Source organism: Ambystoma mexicanum, chromosome 5q (assembly GCF_040938575.1).
Source record: "Ambystoma mexicanum isolate Mex_15411 chromosome 5q, UKY_AmexF1_1, whole genome shotgun sequence".
Taxonomy (NCBI): domain Eukaryota; kingdom Metazoa; phylum Chordata; class Amphibia; order Caudata; family Ambystomatidae; genus Ambystoma; species Ambystoma mexicanum.
The window spans coordinates 513,627,744-513,649,017 of NC_090933.1; the positions used below are offsets into that span (position 1 = coordinate 513,627,744).

A 21,274-nucleotide genomic window follows, 5' to 3' on the forward strand; every position below is an offset into this window, starting at 1 on the left:
ATCTTGAACTCTGGTTGATTGTAAATGCTTACGATTTGGCAGTTGGAGGAGGTGGCGATTGGTGTGAGCAGGAATAAACTTCACTGAAAATTTAAAGGAAATGCATTTTTTTACCACACCATTAGCTTCAGAAAGTGTACAGGCTGGTGAGGAAGGTCACAATAAATGTGGGGTGGGTGTGCAAGGAAGGATTTTTCTGCTTCCCCACCCCCTTCATATGTTAACAGCCCAAAATGAAAAGTTAATTTTCAGAAGGGTTCAGTCAAAAAACTACATATATTATTTGATTGGTTACAGTTGTCGGCATAGGTAATACCAGTATTGTGACTGTCCAATATCCTTTATGATCTGTATCTGCAATTGGTATTTTCTTGATGGCGCCAACTGTATAGATGGTAAAGTTTTTCCAACAATGTGAGCTAATTTGTTCCAATAGCACCACAAGTTTCTTGATGAGATTTCTTTAATTTCTCCAATATTACACGCAATCTTTTTCTTTTTTGTTTCACAATTTATTCACACTGTATCACAGATCGGCAGCACGAAACTGTGGACACGCGGATCCCATTCTACAAATAGTATCTGGTTCTCACCACTTAGGGAAAATACAGCAGAGAACCAAAAATATGTACACAATAACTGGTGGCGCTCTACAAAAACAGGATTCTCTCCTTATGATCCTCTATAAAACTGTGGAGAAACATGTGCTGAGAATAAAGAAAAAATTGTGAGACAAAGGGAAAAAATTGTGAAACAAAAAAGAAAAAGATTGAGTGTAATATTGGCGAAATTAAATAAATCCTATGAAGGAACTTGTGGTGTTATTATAACTAAACCATCTATACAGTTGGCGAAAACAGGAAAATACCAATTGCAAATGCAGACCAAAATGAAAAGTGTTGAATATGTGCCAGCATAACGGTGCATTTACGAGCTGTGGGGCACTGATGTACATCATGCACTGCGACCAATGTGCAGGACTTGCATCTTGGTTGCGGTGCATGATGCACAGCATGCAGCTTTTATTCAGGAGAGATGGTGAACTGTGCGACACTGCTGATGTAAACGCTTATGCGTAAGCTGGAAGTGTGCTTGTGACATGGTAGGTATCTTCACCTTGCCCAGCAATGCTCTTGCGAAGATGCGGAACGTTAAGTGCACCACACGGATCAACAGTGCCGCTCCATATCACATCGGCCACAAGGACAAAAAAGGAATAGCAATCAGTCGAACAAGAAGACACAAATATATGTCACAAACACAAGAGTCTAGTCCAACACAAGCAAGACACCATATTAATCAGTGTTGAGATGGATTTCTAAAATCAGGCCGGAGATTTCAGGAGGCCACCCTAGCTAAGGCTGGGAATCCTTGGTAAAAGAAAAAACAGTTTCACTTTCACTTATAAACTGTATATCGAATGGACTGTGTCCTCCCACGTAGTCCTCATCTTAGATATATCCTTAGCTTCAGCTTTGCTGCTTCGGAAAAAATGTTCTCTCCACCAGAAGGCGCTCCATTTGAGGCTGCGGAGTCGATATCCCTTGGCGGCATCCGTCGAGTGCCGACATCATCCGCTGTATAAATGCCTCGAGCCGCACCGGTTGGCCTCGGTTCCGTTTTTCCGTTAGCTTTGCTTCGGATCGAGAAAACGGCGCTTGAGTTCATGAAAATGTTGTCATCATCAAATCCTTCCATGCCGAAGACCTGGATTAAAAAAATTCCAGAAATTTGGGAGGAAGATGTCGCTGACTGACCCCGATCGGAATTGCCTCTGGTGTCTCGGTTCCAACCACTGTGTAGACAAGTGCGGTTACTGTCAGTCGATGACCCATAAAGCATTAACAGAACAGAAAGGGGGGGAGGAGTCCTCGAAGTTGTCTTAGAGGGGAAAAAAGAGACTTGGCGGAGTCTGCTTTAAAACATCACAAACCTAAAAAGTCTAGGTCGAAGAGTAGATCCAGGAAGTCCTCTTCTTCTTCCTCAAAAATGGCAAAGAAAAGACAACGGTCTCCCTCTTCCTCGACGCTGTCTGAGGAAGTTATCACATGTCCGTCAAAACATGTCAACAGGAAAGTGGGTAGCCTTCAGAACATCTATGCTAAAGATCTTTGAGAATGCGGCCCAGACCCCCTCAAAGTCTAGCGAAGACCACGCCCCTGCTCATACCAAAAGTGACTGGGGAAGATCTAAGACAAGAAAATCTGACAAGAAATCGTCGAGGGTGTCGTCCAGGGAATCTTCCACGACGCCTCATAAAAAACGCCTACCGGTGCAGAAATCGGAGGTAGTACTCGATAAAATGGCTTTGAATACTCATCCGCCATCAAAATCCTCGTCAAAGACTTCCTCGAAGCTTCTATCGAAGGCGATAGAGCACAGGGTGTCGACAAACCATTCCATAAAGGTTATGTCGAGTGCACAGCCGACAGTGTCGAAGGCTCCTTCGACGGTGTCGACAATTCCTTCGAAAGTGTCGAAGGTTACCTCGACGGTATCGAAGGCGAGGCCTTAATGTCGACGCCATCAACGCCCGTTGATGACTTCGTTCACTCCTTTTGCAAAATAGACATCTGTGTCGAAATCTATGCCACCTGAGAAATTATTTCACCCTGAAAGTAGGCAGGATTTCTTTAGAACCATGTCCTCCATTTATGAGGGAGGTTCATCAGAAGAAGTTTCACCTGCAGGAGTGAAATTTGGAACAAAACAGGTCCCAGAGGAGTTGATTGGCCACCAATCTAAAATGGCAGACTTATGCTTGCAGTCAGCAAGTGGCCTGAACACATCTCCAGAATATGAAATTAAAAAGCCTGACCCGGCTGAGCATGCTGATGCAGGATATAGAAAGTTAATGAACAGGGTAACTGAATTTATGGGGTGGAGCAGAAATTCACCTATTTATCAGGAGGATAATATGACTGACAAACTTTTGGAGGGACCTCAACAAGATCCCATACTTCCTTTTGCACGGGAAAACCCTTAGTATACTCCGGCAGTAAATAAAAATTATGTTTTAAAATACAGGCCCTGTTCTTCAAATCCTGAATATGTGAGTAAACTGGGAGTCTTGTAGTTCAAGCAGCTACTTCTACTAGGAATGCGGCATATCCTACAATTCCCCCAGACAGGGATGATAAGATCGATGCATGGTCCCGAAAGATTTTTTCGTTAAGGAGCATGGCATTAAAATCCACAAATGTAACTTGCACCCTTGCAAGATTTACATACACCCTGTGGGACTGTATGACAGCGGCAGCTGAACACATCCCTGAAGGTGAGGAACGGGAAGGTTTCCTGGCCATAGTAAGGGATGGAAAGGAGGCTTCGGGGGAATGCCTTCAATCCGGTTTGGCCACGGCTGACCGTATCAGTAGGTCCAAGGTATCTAGTTCAGTGTTACGTACATTTGCGTGGCTGGGGAAGGCGGGTTTTGAACCGGATGTGCAGGCAAGACTTCTTAATATGCCATTTGACGGCTCGAGGTTTTTTGGCAGCAAGGTGGATGAAAGTTTGGAGCGGCTGCAGACCTCCAAAGCGACATCAAAATCACTCAGTGTGGCTACATGACAACCTCAACAACGCCCCTACATAGGCTCATCTTCCTGGAGGGGTTGTCCCTTTTGATTTTATTCCTCATTTGGAAAGGGAAGGGGACAGGCCAGTCAAAGGGGACAAAGGAAATATCCTCGGGCGAGGAAAAGGCACTAGATCTGCCCCAACAACGGCAACTGTCCCTTTGGCCGCTGCTGGAGCTGCTGCAAAGCCACTCTGACGTTTTGACCCACAAGACCCCGGTGGGAGGCAGGATCTCGCAGCAACTGGAAGAATGGCGGGGCATTACTTCAGATGCTTGTGCACTGGAAACAGTATCCCAAGGTTACTGCCTTCCTTTTCAAAACAAACCTCAATCACCCGCCGGGATACAACCCTGCCAAACATCCAGACCCGCTCCTGTTGCAGGAAGCAACGACAATATCCTCAAGGGAGAAACGTTTTGGCAACCATGGCCAGAGCGAACGGTAGTGACAGACGCCTCATTTACAGGGTGGGGAGCTCATGCCAACGATTTGACGATCAGCTGTCGTTGGTCTCCATCAGAGTCCAAACTACACATCAACCTATTGGAGCTGAGGGCAATCAGACTAGCGCTGAAGGCCTTTCTGCCTTCTGTGCGGGGAAAGAATGCCTTTCTGCCCTCTGTGCGGGGAAAGAATGTCCTGATAATGACAGACAACACAGTGGCCATGTACTACCTCAACAAGAGAGGAGGAGGAGGGTCACTACTACTGTGCAGAGGGGCAATGCAGCTCGGCTCTGGGCCATACAAGAATGGATTTCTCTGTCGGCAGTTCATCTAGCCAGAGAGAAAAACACAGTGGTGGACACTCTGAGCAGGCAGAGCACAGTCTCCAACGAATGGTAACTAGCTCAGAATGTCCTTCAAGAGATCTTCGCCCTTTGGGGAACTCCTCAAGTGGATCTGTTCGCAACCAGGGTCAACCGGAAGTGCGAACTATACTGCTCAAGGGAATTTCCTCCGAGAGGAGCTCTAGGAGGCACGTTCATGGTGGACTGGGATTTCCGCTTCTGTACTCATTTCCTCCAGTCCCCGTGATCCCTCGAGTAATCAGGAGGCTAAGAACGTTCAGCAAAACCATGATCCTAATGGCCCCCGATTGGGCCAGGAGAACGTGGTACCCAGACCTTCTGGACATGTCCATCTGCCCTCCAATACGTCTTCCACAAAGAGAGGACCTGCTTTCACGACAGAAAGGTTGAGTTCTCCATCCAGAGCTCAAAACACTCAACCTTAATGCATGGCTTCTGAGAGGCTGAGATACAAGGATTGGGACCTTCCGGATGACGTTATGGAGATTTTGCTTTCAGCCAAAAGGCTAGCAACTAAATCTCTGTACCGGTATTGTGGAACAAGTTCAATAACTGGTGCAGAGGTAAGAATGTGGACCCTTTTCAGTGTAATATTCCCACAATATTGTCCTTTCTCTATACTTGGCCAATCTGGGGCTCCATGTTGGCACAATAAAGGGTTATTTAGCAGCGCTATCCATTTTTAAGCGCTCCTCAGAGGAAGAATCTTACTTACCTCCAATACCTTTTCAAGTACCTATGTGGGATTTAAACTTAGTATTAAAGTTCCTCACATGCATCCCATTTGAGCCTTTACATTCTTGTCAGTCAAGGCTCCTTACTTTAAAAACCATACTTCTAATGTCAATTACATCAGTCCGCAGGGTAAGTGAGTTGCAGGTACTTTCTAGCGGGCCTCCTCACACGGTCTTTTACAAAGATAAAGTTGTTCTTGGGGTCAAACCCTCTTTTTTGCCAAAAATTGTCTCAGATTTTCACTGGTCACAAAAAATACAAAACAGGAGATGGGTAAACCTCTACTTTGCCAACATAGAGGAAGCAGCAAATATAGTAAGAACACAAATCATGTCAGCGGAATGAGAAAACCAATTATAAAGGGAACCGGTAAAGGTCAGGGAACAGGGGGCCCACAATTCAGAATCACAGATCAAAACAGGCAAAATAAAATATTAGGAATTCTATGATTATTTTAATTTCATTGTTTGTTTAAAACATACATATTAAACCTTATTATGAGCTCATATCTAATATAAGCATGTTGTGTATAGAAATAAAGTGCATAATCAGACAAAGTGCTTTTATAAAAACAGGACTGTCAATTCAGTCAATGCTAACATAGTGCTACCGAGCTATCTGGGCACCAAACTGGGTGAAGGAGATCACCCGGATGGTGGTCAGAGGCTACGGATGCGTTACAGACTTAAACAGAATCACAAATTCATGGTCAATACAGCAATGATTTCCTCTAGAACTATAAGGGGTGCCGTACGTCAACTGTCATAATCCAGTTTTTTCCACTAGGTCTGGCATGGATGAAAAAAGGGGTAGTTTCGATGGTACAGAGCATCTAAGCTGTTTCACGATTAATGCCCATCTTCTTCAGGACGGCGCACTCCCACTAGGATAGTTGCCACTTAAAATGTTGATATATATATTTCTGATGTTTGTTAATCTGCTTAGAATCACATGCTGTGCGTAGGTCCGACATCCAGTGGTCACTACGGAGTATTGCATTTTGTTTTTCGTAGTCGAAAAGGGGGACGTCGACAAGGCGTGTCTGTAACACTATCCCTATAGTGATGTGTGTAGTACCCACAATCCCTCACACGTCGAGGTCCCTCAGATTGTTTTTTTCCGCCCAGCTAATGGTCGCCTTTACGCGGAGCTCCTCGAGAGACATTGCAGATTTCATCTCCTCGACCTTTGGTCGTTTTCCTATATTAATATAGAACACATCGATCCCCCCCTCGACGCTGTTGTGAAGCTGTCTCCGCCGAGCAAGATCTTCGACGGAGGGGACGAGCGGAGGAGATCCTTCGGCGTTGCCGAACACGTGGCCTGGCCTCGCGGGCCAAACACAGTAGGGAGAGTGGGGGTCGTGGGACATCTCTAATCTTTTCTGAGAATGCCTTTCCTTTTCCCCTTCCTTTCCCTTGGGGTGGTTATCACGTTTTATTACCTCGGCTATGGAGAGGACACCCTTTAGGTTTTGCCCGCTTTGCAAGGGCAAGTTTACTTGGAAGGACAAGCATTCACGGTGTAACCGCTGCTTGCCCCTCGATCACAAGGAGGAAGGTTGCACGGCTTGTCGGCTTCTTAAGCCTAAGACTCTAAAAGACCGTAGGGTCAAAAGGTGGACGGCCTACGCTATGTCGAAGGCCGACGCCCCACCCACCGTCGCTACCTCCGACAGTGACGAGTAACGTGATACCACAACCTCCTCTACGGAAGTCGTAAACCCCTCCAGGGAGCGCGCACGCGCTTCGGCGTCTGTCCCCGGCCCCGACGGGCTCGGCTCATGCCCTGCTTATGGGGATGAACACCCCGGCGACACTGACGCACACAAGACCACACATAAGCACACAACCCATGGCTCTTCTTTGCCAAGGGCAAAGAGAGCATCAGCGCCCAAGGAGACGCAGGTTTCACCGGCGGCCTCCTCGGACCGTTCGGGTTCGAAGCCCCTCTCGCAGCCGCGACCAGCGACTGGGCTTTCGGCAAATAAGGGCGCCGCCCCCAAATCATCGGCCGGAGCGCATCAGCAGAAAGCGCATTCCGCCGTAGAGCGTTCGATAACCACAGCTCTCCGCTGACAAACGAGTCGCTGAGAGCTTGGCGAGGATCGTGGTAGCAGACGCCCACAAGCGTACGCCGAAAGACGCGTCGAGCGTTACGCAAAGGTCGAAAGACACGCCGAGAACACAGGGACAATCTCCTTCAGTCGAAGGGATTTCCAGCACACCTGCAGGCTTTTCGGAGGGCGAAGGGACACTTTCCTCGACGTTATGGGAGAGGTCGAGCCGTTTTCAGCTACAAGACACCAATTTTCCCCCGCTAGACCGCTCAGGGGTACCCCATGAAACCATGGAGAGGCTCCATCTATGCATGGAAAGAATGGAGAGGTTTATGAATGCCCAAAACCCTCCCACTCCAAAGAGAATAAGAGAAGGGCCTCAGGAGGACCCCAGGGCCAAAATTCCAAGATTAGGCAATCCCCTCCAGGACACAGCCTCAGACTTCCACAGTGTGTATGACCTCACTGGGGAAGGACATTATTTTGAGGAAGAGGTAGAGGATGAGTTTATGGACGAGGATCAGGAGGAAGGTCTGGAAGGCAGCCCAGACTTGGTAGGGGAAGGCTTCAGAGAAGACCCAGAAGAAGGACCTTCTCACCCCTGGCAATCACCTTCTATATATTCTGATACTGATGGCCTGAACCTAAATCCTCCTGACATCTCACCTGGTAGAAACACGTCTCCCATTGACGATCAACCCACATTTAATGCCCTGTTGCGTAAAGCAGCAGCACACTTCGAACTGGACACTGGGGAGCTCTCCCCTGAATTAGACTTTGTAGAAAGGGTAATTAAGGAGAAACCCCCAGTTAGTCAGACAATTCCCCTCCTTGCTTCTGTGAGGAGAAGAATCATCCCTTCGCTGTCCACACCCGCACTAATCAGAGGGGTCAATCCTAGAATTGAAAAACTTTTCACTCCTTCACCCTCAGACCCGCTGTACATCAGGGGACATTCCATTCCGGATTCCCTGGTAGTAACCAACACAAGAAAGAGGGCAGGGGTACCACTTTCCACCAGTGAGGCACCACCTGACAAGGAGGGCAAGCGGTTATATGCCCTTGCAAAAAGAGTTACATCCTCGGCCGCCTTTTCGGCAAGAATTGCCAACAACAATTCTTTGCTCGCTAGCTATGCGGACGCGCAGTGGGACAAACTGCGCAAAGACGCCGAAGAAGCGCCGGAACCCTTACGTACACGCCTGCTTTCAACTATTGCCGAAGGAACCCAGGTCAACCAGAGTATTGTAAAGAGCTCTCTGGATGCGGCAGAAACTGCGGGACGTTCCCTAGTCCAGGGAATAGTCCTAAAGCGACACGTATGGCTGCGCAACTCAGGGTTCAAACCGGAGACACAGGCGTCTTTAATAAACAAACCTGTTGAAGACTCTAACCTCTTCGGGAAAGCGGTGGATGAGACTTTGGAGATGGCTAAAAAAGAGTTCGATACTATCAAAACTCTAAACCAAATCTCTAAGCCCTCTACAAGGCGCGGCTATGGCAACAAACGCTTTTTTCGTGGCCAACGCCAACAACAAAACCAGCAGCAACAGTACCCTGCCACCAATTTCCAGACCAATAGTGGCCAGTACAGCCAAAGAGGACAGCGCCGGGGCAAAGGAAGAGGGCGAGGGTCCACCCCCAGAGGTTCCCAAGCCCCTAACAACACCAAGTGACGCGAAGATTCGCGTCCCCTCCCATGCAACACCGGTCGGGGGCCGGATAACATCCTTTCTTCCAGCATGGGAGGGTATAACGTCAGACCGCTGGGTACTCTCCACCGTAGCCCACGGTTACTGCATCGAATTCAACAGTTCCCCAACATACAAACCCCGAGGGGATGACGCATGTCACCGGAACATCTTGCCATCCTTCTACAAGAAGTACAACAACTGCTGGAAAAAGGAGCCATAGAGGTTGTGCCGCTAGCTCAGGTAACGGAAGGTATTTATTCAGTGTACTTCCTTGTACCCAAAAAGGATCTAACCATGCGCCCTGTATTAGATCTGCGCCCAGCGAACAAGTTCATCAAACCCCAAAAGTTTCGTATGGTGACCTTACAGGAAGTGATCCCACTGCTTTCACAGGGAGATTACATGACAACATTGGACATGAAAGATGCATACTTTCATATTTTAATGTTGCCAGCGCACAGAAAATACCTCCGGTTCATGATAGAGGGCAAACACTATCAGTTCAGAGTGCTACCCTTCGGCATAGCATCAGCACCAAGGGTATTCACGAAAGTACTGGCAGTGGCAGCGGCCCACCTGCGCAGGTTGTCCATCCCAGTTTACCCTTACCTCGACGACTGGCTCATAACAGGGGATTCTTACGAAACATGCTTCTCCAATACCCAAAAGACGGTAGACCTTTTGTTCCAGTTGGGCTTCTCCATCAACGAAAAGAAGTCCAGCCTAGACCCCAGCCAAATCAAACAATTCCTAGGGGCTCTAATTCAAACAAAGGACGGCCTCGTTTTCCCCTCCAAAGAGAGGGTCCAAAACATGTTGTTTCAGATCCCTCAATATGTGACCGGTCGAGAGGTGACGGTACGCAAAGCAATGCGCTTGCTAGGCATGATGGTGTTGTGTATTTATTTGGTACCTCACGCGCGCCTGCGCATGCGCCCAATGCAAGAGTGGCTCAACAGCCAGTGGTGTCAGGCCAGCGGACTATGGGACGACCTAGTGGTGGTCTCGCAGGCCTTAGTTCTCTCGCTACGGTGGTGGACAAAGGAAAACCTGGAAAAAGGGAAACCCTTTGCCACACCCGCGGCAGAAGCCACTCTAACCACAGACGCATCCCTCACAGGATGGGGGGCTCACCTATCCCATCAAACTGCTCACGGCGAGTGGACTCCGAACGTAGCATCCAAACACATCAATCTTCTGGAGCTACTAGCAGTGTTCAAGGCGCTAAAAGCCTTCAAGGAACACCTACAAGGCAGGACAGTGATGGTCCTTACAGACAGCACCACAGCCATGTATTACATCAACAAACAGGGGGGAACCCACTCTCCAGGACTGTCCAAACTGGCCCAAAACATATGGAAGTGGGCTCTCAAACAGAATATGTTCCTTCTGTCACAACATGTACCAGGGGAACTCAATCTGCTGGCAGACAAACTCAGCAGAGACTTCCCTCTGCCCGAAGAATACAAATGGCGACTGCACGAAGACATCGTCTTCGACGTCTTCACACAATGGGGGTTCCCAGAAATAGACCTGTTCGCAACCCTGGAGAACTCACAATGCCAAAGTTACGCCTCCAGGTACCCCCAGAACCAATCCAAGGGGAACGGTCTGTCGATTCAGTGGTCAGGGAAATTTGTTTACGCTTTTCCCCCCCGACTCCCCTTCTCAACAGGGTAGTGCACAAGATGCACCAGGAACAAGTAACCATGATACTGGTGGCCCCAATGTGGGCCCGACAGCCATGGTTCGCTCACTTGATGGAGATGTCTCTATCTCCCCCAGTGAAACTCCCCTGCCCGTACAACATGCTGTCACAAGACAGGGGCAGGACTCTGCATCCATGCCCCCAGAACATGAACTTAGCAGCCTGGCTCCTGAGATCATAGAATTTGGACATCTACAGCTCCCGCAAAGATGCATGGACATTCTCAGGGAAGCCAGAAAACCTAACACTCGCCACTGCTATTCTGGCAAATGGAAGAGATTTGTCATTTGGTGCAGAGGAAAGGGCATCAACCCAATTGACTGCTCTCCCACACATATTATTCTATACCTGACCCACTTATTGGATTCAGGACTAGTGTTCAATTCCATTAAAGTCCACCTAGCGGCACTTTCTGCATACACCACTTCCCAACTCAAAGTGTCGTGGTGGAAGATCCCTGTTATAAAGGCCTTCATGGAGGGAGTAAAGAGAATACACCCCCCGATAGCTGACCCAGCTCCCGGATGGGACCTTAAGGTGGTACTTACCAAACTCATGGGCTCACCATTTGAACCCATGCACAAAGCATCTCTTAAAGACCTCACTCTGAAGACTGCTTTTCTAATAGCTATCACCTCCATCAGGAGACTAAGTGAACTACAGGCTCTTTCTGTCCTAGACCCCTTTGTTACAGTTCACAAAGATAAAGTGGTTCTACGCACTCACCCAAGGTTTGCTCCAAAATTCATCTCTAAATTCCACGTAAACCAGTCTATAGAACTACCAGCGTTCTTTCAAAATCCTTCCAATTTGGGAGAGAGGACTCTGCACACACTAGATGTCCGCAGAGCGGTCATGTTCTACATGGAAAGAACCCGATCACTGAGAAAGACTAATCAGTTCTTTGTCTCGGTGGCAGCAGGAAGAGAAGGAGATGCAGTCTCCAAGTCCACTATATCTAGATGGATTGTACAATGCATCACTCTCTGTTACACTCTTGCTAAGAGAGAACTACCCTTCAAGCCAAGAGCACATTCCACTCGAGGCACTGGGGCTTCCATAGCATTCATTGCAAATGTTCCCCTTGAGTCCATCTGCAAAGCGGCTACCTGGAGTTCTGTGCACACCTTTACAAAACACCACTGTCTAGATGCACACTCTAGATCTGACTCCTAGGTGGGACAGGCAGTATTAAGACATCTTTTCTCTACTGTTCCTTCTCATAACCCACCGCCAACTCCGGGTACTGCTCGCTAGTCTATGCACAGCATGTGATTCTAAGCAGATTAACAAACATCAGAAGACAATGCATTACTTACCGTAAAAGCATTTCTGATGGTTGTATCTGCTTAGATTCACATGCACCCGCCCTTCCTCCCCGCTCGGATGGAAGGAACATAGACATCCTCTACTATATTTCTCTCTTTTCTGTACCCACTCACGTCTAGAAGGCTCCCTCAGGGCAGAAAAATACAAACAGAGGGACCTCGACGCGTGAGGGATTGTGGGTACAACGCACGTCACTATAGGGATAGTGTTACAGAAACGCCTTGTCGACGTCCCCTTTTCGACTACGAAAAACAAAATGCAATACTCCGCAGTGACCACTGGATGTCGGACCTATGCACAGCATGTGAATCTAAGCAGATACAACCATCAGAAATGCTTTTACGGTAAGTAATGCATTGTCATATATCACAATAGTACAATCAGCTATGAAAATTATCCAAGCTGAATCCATCGTCTCGCCATTGTCTCAACCAAAGGCTGGTCCCATCTTCCTGAGGGTAAGTCTTGGGAAATATAGACCATCAGAGCAAGTTCTCTAAAAAGTAGAACTGAATTATGGTGAGCAGAGCTAAAAGTGTGTCCTCAAAAAATAACACTGTCTGCTTTTTACCCTCCCCCTCATGCAAGTAAGGAGGAGGAAAGGCTACATAGATTAGACCCTAAGAGGGCTCTTAGTTTCTATATTTCAAGACTGGCAAGATTACGTCATTGTGACCAACTCTTTGTGGGATACACTGGCCGTAAATTGGGGCTGGCAGTGACTAAGCAAACATTGCCTAGATGGATAATTTTGGCTATAACTGAATGTTCTAGATTGGCTGGTAAAGATCCTCCAGATGGGCTCAGGGCTCATTCAACCAAGGGCATGGTGACTTCAACAGCACTTCAAAGGGGTGTCCCAGTGCAAGATATTTGCGCAGCAGCCACCTGGTCATCCATGCACACATTTATAAAACACTATGCTCTAGATTCAACTTCTTCACAGGGAGGTCTCTTTGCTAAATCAGTACTTCATTCTGTACATGATTGATATCTCTGTACTCCCTCCTCAATACAAAACTGCTTTGGGAGTCTAAGATGAGGAATACATAGGAGGACACAATCCATTCGAAGAACAAGTTACTTACCAACTGTAACTTTCTTTCGATTGGATGTTCCTCCCATGTATTCCTCATCGACCCTCCCAGCCTATCCCACAGTACAGTTTACGTGGTTTAGACTCAAAGTTCCTTTGAGGCTTGGGTCAAAAGAGGCATGCCATTACCTACAATATACAAAAAAACAGAACTGAGGCTAACGGGTGCGGCTCGAGGCATTTATACAGCGGATGACTTCGGCTTGCGACGGATTGCCGCCGAGGGACATTGATGCCGCAGCCTCAAGTGGAGTGCCCTCTGGTGGAAAGACATTTTTTCCCGAAGCAGCAAAGCTGAAGGTAAGGGTATATCTAAGATGAGGAATACGTGGGAGGAACATCCCATTGAAAGAACGTTACAGTTGGTAAGTAACTTGTTCTTCACCTAATCATTGTCCCCTGGGTCATACTGCCCCCATCCAATGACCTAGGCCTCATCTCCCCCTGTCCTACACCTCTGATCGTTATTGGCGACTTTAACCTCCATCTCTCCACTAATCCCCCAACTTCTCCCATCCTATCTATACTCGACTCCTACCTTCTTACCCCTCTCCCTTGCCCAACCACACACATCTCCGGCTCCACTCTCGACCTTATCTTTACATCTTCTTTCACCGCCTCCTCTATATCCACCCTTCCCAACTATCTTTCTGACCACTCCGTCTCCCTCACTCCCCCTTCATCTTCTCCCACCCTCTATCTTTCTCCTGGTGCGACCTGCGTAACTTTAATCCTTCTCTTTTCTATCCCTCCTGTTCCTCTTCCCCCCCTCTCTCTCACTTCTCCTCTCAGCTAACGAAGCTTCTTCCACCTTATCCTCTTCTCTCACTTCCAGTCTCGACCTGCTGTACCCTCTCACCTCCTTGTGCCCCTCTCGCTAACCTGCCCAACCTTGTTTTTCTCCACACCTTTCCCTCCATGTGCCGCCTCCTCAGATGCCTTGAACGACGTTGGCAGAAACACTGCTCCCCTACCAACCAATCCACTTACTTCTCCTACCACACTGTCTACGATAACTGCCTCAACCCCGCCAAATAAGCTTACCTCTCAGACCTTCTCCACTCTCAATCTTCTCACCCTCACCGAATCTTCCAAACTCTAACTCGCCCTCTCTCTCCTCCTACCCCTGATTATTCTATTACCTCTCCTCTCTCATCCACCGATCTTGCAAATGTCTTTGCCGCCAAGGTCTACACTCTACGTCAGGGCATTCTCTGCTCCCCTTCTTACTCTCCCCCATCACCTCCTCCCACAACCGCATCACTACCATGTCTTCCTTCACTCTTGTCACTCAATCTGAGGTTTCCCTCCTCCTGTCTAAAACTCACCCAACTGCTGCTCACTCTGACCCCATTCCTACCTCTCATTCCTAAAATGTACCCCCTCCTTATACCTTACCTCCTTCTTCAACACTTGTCTGGCTACCTCTACCTTTCATTCAACCTTCAAGCATGCAACCATCATCCATATCCTGAAAAAGCCCTTAGCCAACCCCCACCTGGCTTCCAACTTCCGCCCCATCTCTCTCTTACCCTTCCTCTCAAAACTCCTTGAGCGCCTTGTCTATTCACAACTCTCCTCCTTTGTCTCCAACCTCTCTCTCCTCCCCACTACCCAATCTGGATTTTGCCCTAACCACTCCACTGAAACAGCTCTCACCTCTGTTCTCAACTCCCTCCTTTCTGCTCGCTACTCTAAACACTCATCGATTCTCATTCTTCTTGACCTCTCAGCAGCCTTTGACACTGTAGATCACCCTCTACTTAACTCTCTCTCGTCCTTTGGCCTCAAAGACTCTGTCCTTAACTGGTTCACCTATTATCTATCCAATCGTACCTTTGCAGTCTCCTTGGGCGGTAGTATCTCCCTCACCTGCCCACTACACTACGGTGTCCCCCAAGGATCCGCGCTCGGCCCTTTTCTCTTCTCACTCTACACCTCTCTCCCAGCTCCAATCATCTCTTCCTTTGGTTTCTCTCACCAGTTCTATTCTGATGACACCCAGCTTTTCCTCTACTTCTCTTCCTTTACCCCTGACATCCATCTCGGGCTCTCTGCTATTAAATCCTGGATGTCCTCCCACTTTCTTACCCTAAACACTGACAAAACTGAAGTCCTATTCCTTCCCATCCTCTTTCCTCCTCCCCAACTCCCCATCTCTCCCCATTCCTGCAATCTTGGCCTACACATCGACTCTAACCTCTCCTTTACTCACCACATCTCTTACCTCCCGTGCCTGTCGCTTCCATCTCTATAACATTTGCAAAATCTGACCCTTCCTTACCTTTCACACCACTAAACTCCTAATTTCCTCTCTAATCTTCTCTAGACTTCTCTACGGCTCTGCTCTCCTTTTCGGTCTCCCTTCTTCACATCTAACCCACCTTAAATCCATCTACCACTCTGCCATCCATTCTCTCTGCCTTCTCTCTCTTCACGATTCCATCTCTTCTTCTCTCACTTCTCTTGGCTCTCTCTCCTTTCATTCCCAACTCAAATTAAATTTCCTCTGTCTTGTCTTTAAATCTCTCTATGGTCTTGCTCAAACTTACCTTTTCTCCCTCCTCTCTTTCTACTCTCCTTTTCGCCCACTTCGCTCTGCCAATCATTTTCTACTCACTGTTCCACCTGCACTCTGCGCTCCATCCCATTTCCGTTCCTTCCAACTTCTTGCACCTTTTCACTGGAACCGTCTCTCTCCCTATCCGCTCCATCACCTCTTACTCCTCCTTCCGCACTTCTTTAAAATCTTACCTTCTTCAACCACCATCCTAACACCTCTCTACTGTTCTCTCTCGCAACTGTCCTCTACTGCACATATTAACTCAAATATCTCATGTAAATTGCTCTGTATATTGTTCTTAGTTATTTGATTCATGACTCGTTTTGTATTGCTTGTAATGTATTCACTGTTTCATGTAAAGTGCTTTCGCTTAAAGCGCTATAAAAAATTCAATAAATACAAATACGAATACCAATACAGTGACAGTCCTCTCTCTAAGCCCCTCCTCTGGCAGCCATCTTCAGATTTTTACTGCACGCTTCAGTGTTGAGTCCTCGGGTTTGCTCAGCGAGCTGCTTCTGTTTTTTTGTGTTTTTGATGTAGAAAGGTTCTATTTTTGTTCGAAAAGAGCCTGCCTGCTCTTTTCTCCCTATGCTGTCATTGGGGAGCCATTGTCAGTGAATGTAAGTGCCCCTCAAGGCCGAAGATTCCAGAAGGCCATTGAGCCTACTTCGCGCCCTCCGAGCATGACGGAGGAGAAGGAGGGAAGGTCCCTCTTCAAACCCTGCACCAAGTGCGGGCTACGGTATGTTGTAGTGAAATGATATGATATATGAAATGGAAGACAAGCATGTGCAATGCCTCTACTGCCTGCACCCAGACCATAAGGAGGTAGTGGAGTATGTGATATACTTTGGGTTCTCCAAGAAGACAACGGGGGACAGGCACAGTGGACTGGTGGCATGGCTTAATGCTAAAGCCTCACCCAGGACCGGCCGGTCCGAGTAGCAATCTTCTAAGTCCTTTGAGGGTGCCTCATCCGTGGGGGCCCAAGACAAGGCCAAAACCGCATGTCCGTGTCCACCGGGTTCGCTGCGGAAGCGGGTCCCAAGGTGGATAGGGTGCGATTGACATCACCCTCCTCCTCCATTGCCAGCCGGCAATCGAGCTCCTTCTCATAAAGGAAATCTACCCCGGCTAAACTGCGGGAGAACTCTGAGAAGCCACGGACGTAGGAGAAGGCCAAACTACCCAAGCAGGCCCAATCGGCACAGGCTAAGACTTCGTCAACGTTAGAGTTGTTGGCAGCTACTCTCACAACGGCTAATGGAGCTGACCCTGTGAAGGTAGCGCTCACAGCACAGAAGTTATCCCTGCCCCCGAAGCGCGACACCGCTGCAGTGACTTTGGCATGGTCTGCTGGCACGCCAGAAGGGGAGAAACTGGCTCAGGCCCCGATTCACGCCCCCTAGTGGAGAAAAAAAGTGGGGGGCCTGAAACAGCTCTCCCAGGCCGTTGCCCAAGCCATGGAGGTCTCGTCCACGGACTAGGACCAGGAGTCTTTGCACACGGTCCACGAGGACGTGGAAGAGAAGGACGACGATGGAGACGACGGCGCAGGGTCTAATTTGCCCATCCCACCAGCTCAGCCAATGGATGTGTTTCTGGACATTCTGTCGAGCCTTCACATCTTGGTGTCAGAGATCCAGAAGAAGATGCCACTGGGCCCAGTTCCAGTAGTCCCCCAGTCCCTTGTTCAGCATCCAAAGAAGAAGAGGAAGCGTGATCTGACACCCCCATTTCAGCCTCCGCATCGAGCCCCTTCTCCCCAAGCAGACCCAGACACGGGTACGAGAACAGATACGGCCACGACTACGGATGACGACAAGGATATCGTCACAGTGGACGGGCGATGTGGGGTCGTTACACTCCATGATCGCTAGAGCCTCCAAGCCTTTTCAGCTGGTGCCTGAAGAAACCAGGAAGGAGGTTTTCTTGTACTAGAGCCGCAAGGTCAAGACGAAGACAATCATGGAGGTGCCCCTTCTGGACGATGTATGGGAAGAGGGCCTGGTCCTCATGAAGTACCCTTGCACTGCTCCAGCCAAACATGACAGGCTGTATAGGGTGCCGGACTCCGCACCCACATGCCTGCGGTCACAACCATCGCCGCATTCATTGGTATCAGCGGCCACAAAAAAAACAGTCGGCTAACCCGTCCTGGTCTTCGGGGTCTCTGCACAGCGCGGGGACAAAAATGGACGCCATGGGAAGGTGATTTACCCTGTGGCGTCCACTATCAAGGCGGCCAACGCACTGGCAATCCTAGCCAGGTACGACAGGGAGCTGTGGTACAAGCTGGGGCCTATTCTGGCATTCCTCCCCGATGAGAAGAGGATGGGAGCAGTCGCTTTCTTCCTGGAGGGGGATGTTGTGTCTGATCAAGCCATTACAGTGGCGTTGGATGTCACCAACACAGGGTTCCGGCAGATGGGGAACGGTGTCTGCCTTCGTCGATACAGCTGGATGAAGGTGTAAGTGATTTCAATACAGCCCTCCAACTAAGTCAATTCCTAGTATGGGATGCCCAATGGCTACAAAACCATTATATTAAAAAAAGACAGTCACAATAAGTCACTTATTTATATATTTTTATGTCAACAGTTCTTTTAATTCTGATGATGTACCCTTATATAACGCCCCTCTCTTTTAATCCCCCCGGTCTCACTGAACCAAGAAGGTTTGTTTTGCAAATTAAAAGATTTATTTGAAGAATTGAACAATATATATATCACACTTTTATAAATATGGATAATATCTGAATATCACACTTATGAATATGAACAATGATCAGCAATGGGTAATATTACAATATCAAAAATCTCTTTAATCAATTAGGAGTAGGACTAGGAAGAATAATATAGCAGAGAATACTTTGTATGGGTTCAAGAAATTGCAATGATAGGAAGGAATGCAACACAGAAATAAAACTTGATATGACTTCAATCAAAGACAATGGGATCACTCTTTCCCCCTGTTACTCCCCCCAATATGCAATATGAATAGATTGAATGAGGGCACACAGGTTTCAGGAATAACACTCAACAATTGCAGTTTCAATTTCAATTCCCCCCCAGCAAGCTTAGAGAGGATAGTAATGATTTGAAAACGGGTCAATTGCTTTTAAATGCGGTTGAATTGAATGGGGAAAATGCTAAAATGATTTTAATTCACTAAATGGATTCAGAACTAGTGAAAGTTGATTTGGATTGGTTCAGGTCAACACTAGCAATGATTGTAGAACAATTAGCATATGGAAAACGAAATTCAGAAGTTGAAATCAAGAAATAGCTATTTTACATAGAATGAAATTGAGCCAAATTGGAATTTCGTTTTGGGTTCGTTTGAAAGCTGAGGATGTTAGCTTCACAATTACATTTAAAATTCGTTAACATACGGTTCAAACGTTCGAGGTTTTGGTGAAGGTAGATTTTTCTCAAAGGAGTCAAGATTTCAAATGAATTTGCGCTTTGAATTATAAACAGGTTGGCTTACACTAACCATTCTCACAGGATTAGATGGATGAGAAAGGATTCAGAATGGACAAAAGAGATTCTACAATGCAGTCTGGATATGTTGGAATGGGTTGGATGGATTACTTTAAACTAAGAGATGACTTTGGACAGTTCTACGCTAAATACTCACAACTATGGCTTTGGAATGGAATGGGCCTGTCAAAGATCTGGTCAAAGGTTTGGACTGGACTTCGCTCGCCACCGGACAGGTCCAGGGCACCTGGACTCTGCTCTCAGCACTCTGGTCTCTGCGCAGCCTCTTCGACTGGATCTGACGGGTTCTGGGTAACAGCTCTGCTGGACTGATCTGGATCTTGGGTTCTAGCAAAGATTGTTGGCCAGAAGCAGCAAACAGCGCAGCCAGGCTGTTGAATGGATTAGGCCCCGTGGAAGTTTACGGGTTAAATCAGGTTGCTAGATTTTAAAGGCCTGCTGAAAAGGCTTCAGCTTTTCAGATTGGGCCTCTGCTTCAGGGTTCTGGGGTCTGGATCTAGGTTCTGGAGTCTGGATCTAGTTTCTGGAGTCTAGATCTTCCTGCAGGGTGCTTCGCCATGGATCAGTTGATAAGTGAAAGTGTGTCTTGCCTGTCCTCAGCAGTCCCTATTTATCCATTTTCCAAAGTGGGTAGGGAGGCTGATTGTCTATGCCAGGGGTCCCCAGCCTTTTGCTAGCAATGAGCAACATTTGAGCGTCAGATGAAATGGTGAGCAACTTCAGCACTTTGATGCAATTTATCGGCATTCAGTGGTAAAATGATTGGAACACATCATAACATCATTTGACATTAAACTGGTATAGAAATACAATCTTTAGTAAGTTAAGTGGCAAACAGTGCATTTCTAGGCACTGGGCCAGCAAAATTATTCAAAAACCTTGCAGGATGTATGAAAATATTTGAGTGCTTGGAGTTCTCTCCCAGGAAATGTTCAAGCGATTTAATGGTAAATGTTTTTTAAGCACGTTTTAACAGTAGCATTTACTCCTAAATATAAAGGCTTATTTTGGTGCTGCCCCATCTATCCCTCCAAAGGGATTGTCAGGATCTTTAGGGGCAAATTGGGCATTTTTAGGAGAACAGGATGAGTAAAACTAGACAGACTATGGTAGAATTTAAAGATCATTTCAACCAGGCTTTGTGTGAGGGGAGGGTTATCCACCTAAGAAATCTAGTGGAAAATAGTGCTTTTTAAAGCACTCAAGGTCTGTTACATTGAAGACAAGTGATTAGGAATAAAAAAAAAAACGATTTCTGATGGATTTGGGTACTCTTTCCCCAAGCAATTCCCTGGGAAATATAGTTGTAAGTGGTGCATTCTTAAGCATGCTAGTGGGCCAGTAACATTGTACACAAACTGGAACTTTTGAAGACCACATTACAGAAGGGGTGGCATTCTTCCTTCATATTGTACACATTATATGTTTATGGTTGTATACCTCACTTGTTAAGTGCACTCCCTTGACATGGGGTCAGCCTGCACTTTGCATGTTCATACCTGTGGCAGGGTCCACTTAGCCATTCATTGCTCGAGGTTGATTAATTCATTACATTACATTGGGTAATATCTGTTCTTAAAGAATTTAGAAGCAGGAAGAATCTAGCAAGAAACACTGTACTAAAGTAAAAATAATTTCGAAGGGATTGTGTCCTCCGACGTATTCCTTATCTTAGATAGAAATCCTTCAGCTTTGCTGGCCTCGGAAAATTTTTTCGCCAGAGGGCGCTGCGCGTCGATGATCGCCGAGTCGATGACCCTCGACGGCCTCCGTGCCGACGTCGACGTCATCCTGCCTATAAAGGCCGCGCGCAGCGTCCGTTGCTCAGTTCCGTTTTTCCGCGCTTCGTTGTGCCTCGGAACACCGTTGCTCAGTTCTCGTCAAGATAACGTATATAATAACTACTATTTACCTCGATATCGATGGCATCCTCCTCCGACCCGACGACCCCTCGGTCCGGTTTCAAAAAGTGCCGAGACTGCGGGAAGAAAATGTCGTTGACGGACCCTCACAGGGTCTGTTTGTGGTGTCTGGGAATCACGCACCAGAGTTCGGAGTGTGAGGAATGCCTTTCCATGACGGCGAAAGCCTTGAAGGAGCGTAGGGGGAAGCTCGAGAGAGGTAGGTCAACTTTAACTTCCTCGAAAGCTTCTTCGGTAGAGTCGAGACGTTCGTCTCCTCACCATAAA

The 21,274-nt window shown here is 47.5% G+C and overlaps 1 protein-coding gene across 1 annotated transcript in view; it reads left to right on the forward strand.

Annotated features, from left to right (window-relative positions):
* Positions 1–21,274, forward strand: part of ASXL3 (ASXL transcriptional regulator 3) — a 1,228,938-nt gene that overhangs the window by 750,567 nt on the left and 457,097 nt on the right. The gene's annotated exons all lie outside the window — the stretch shown is intronic.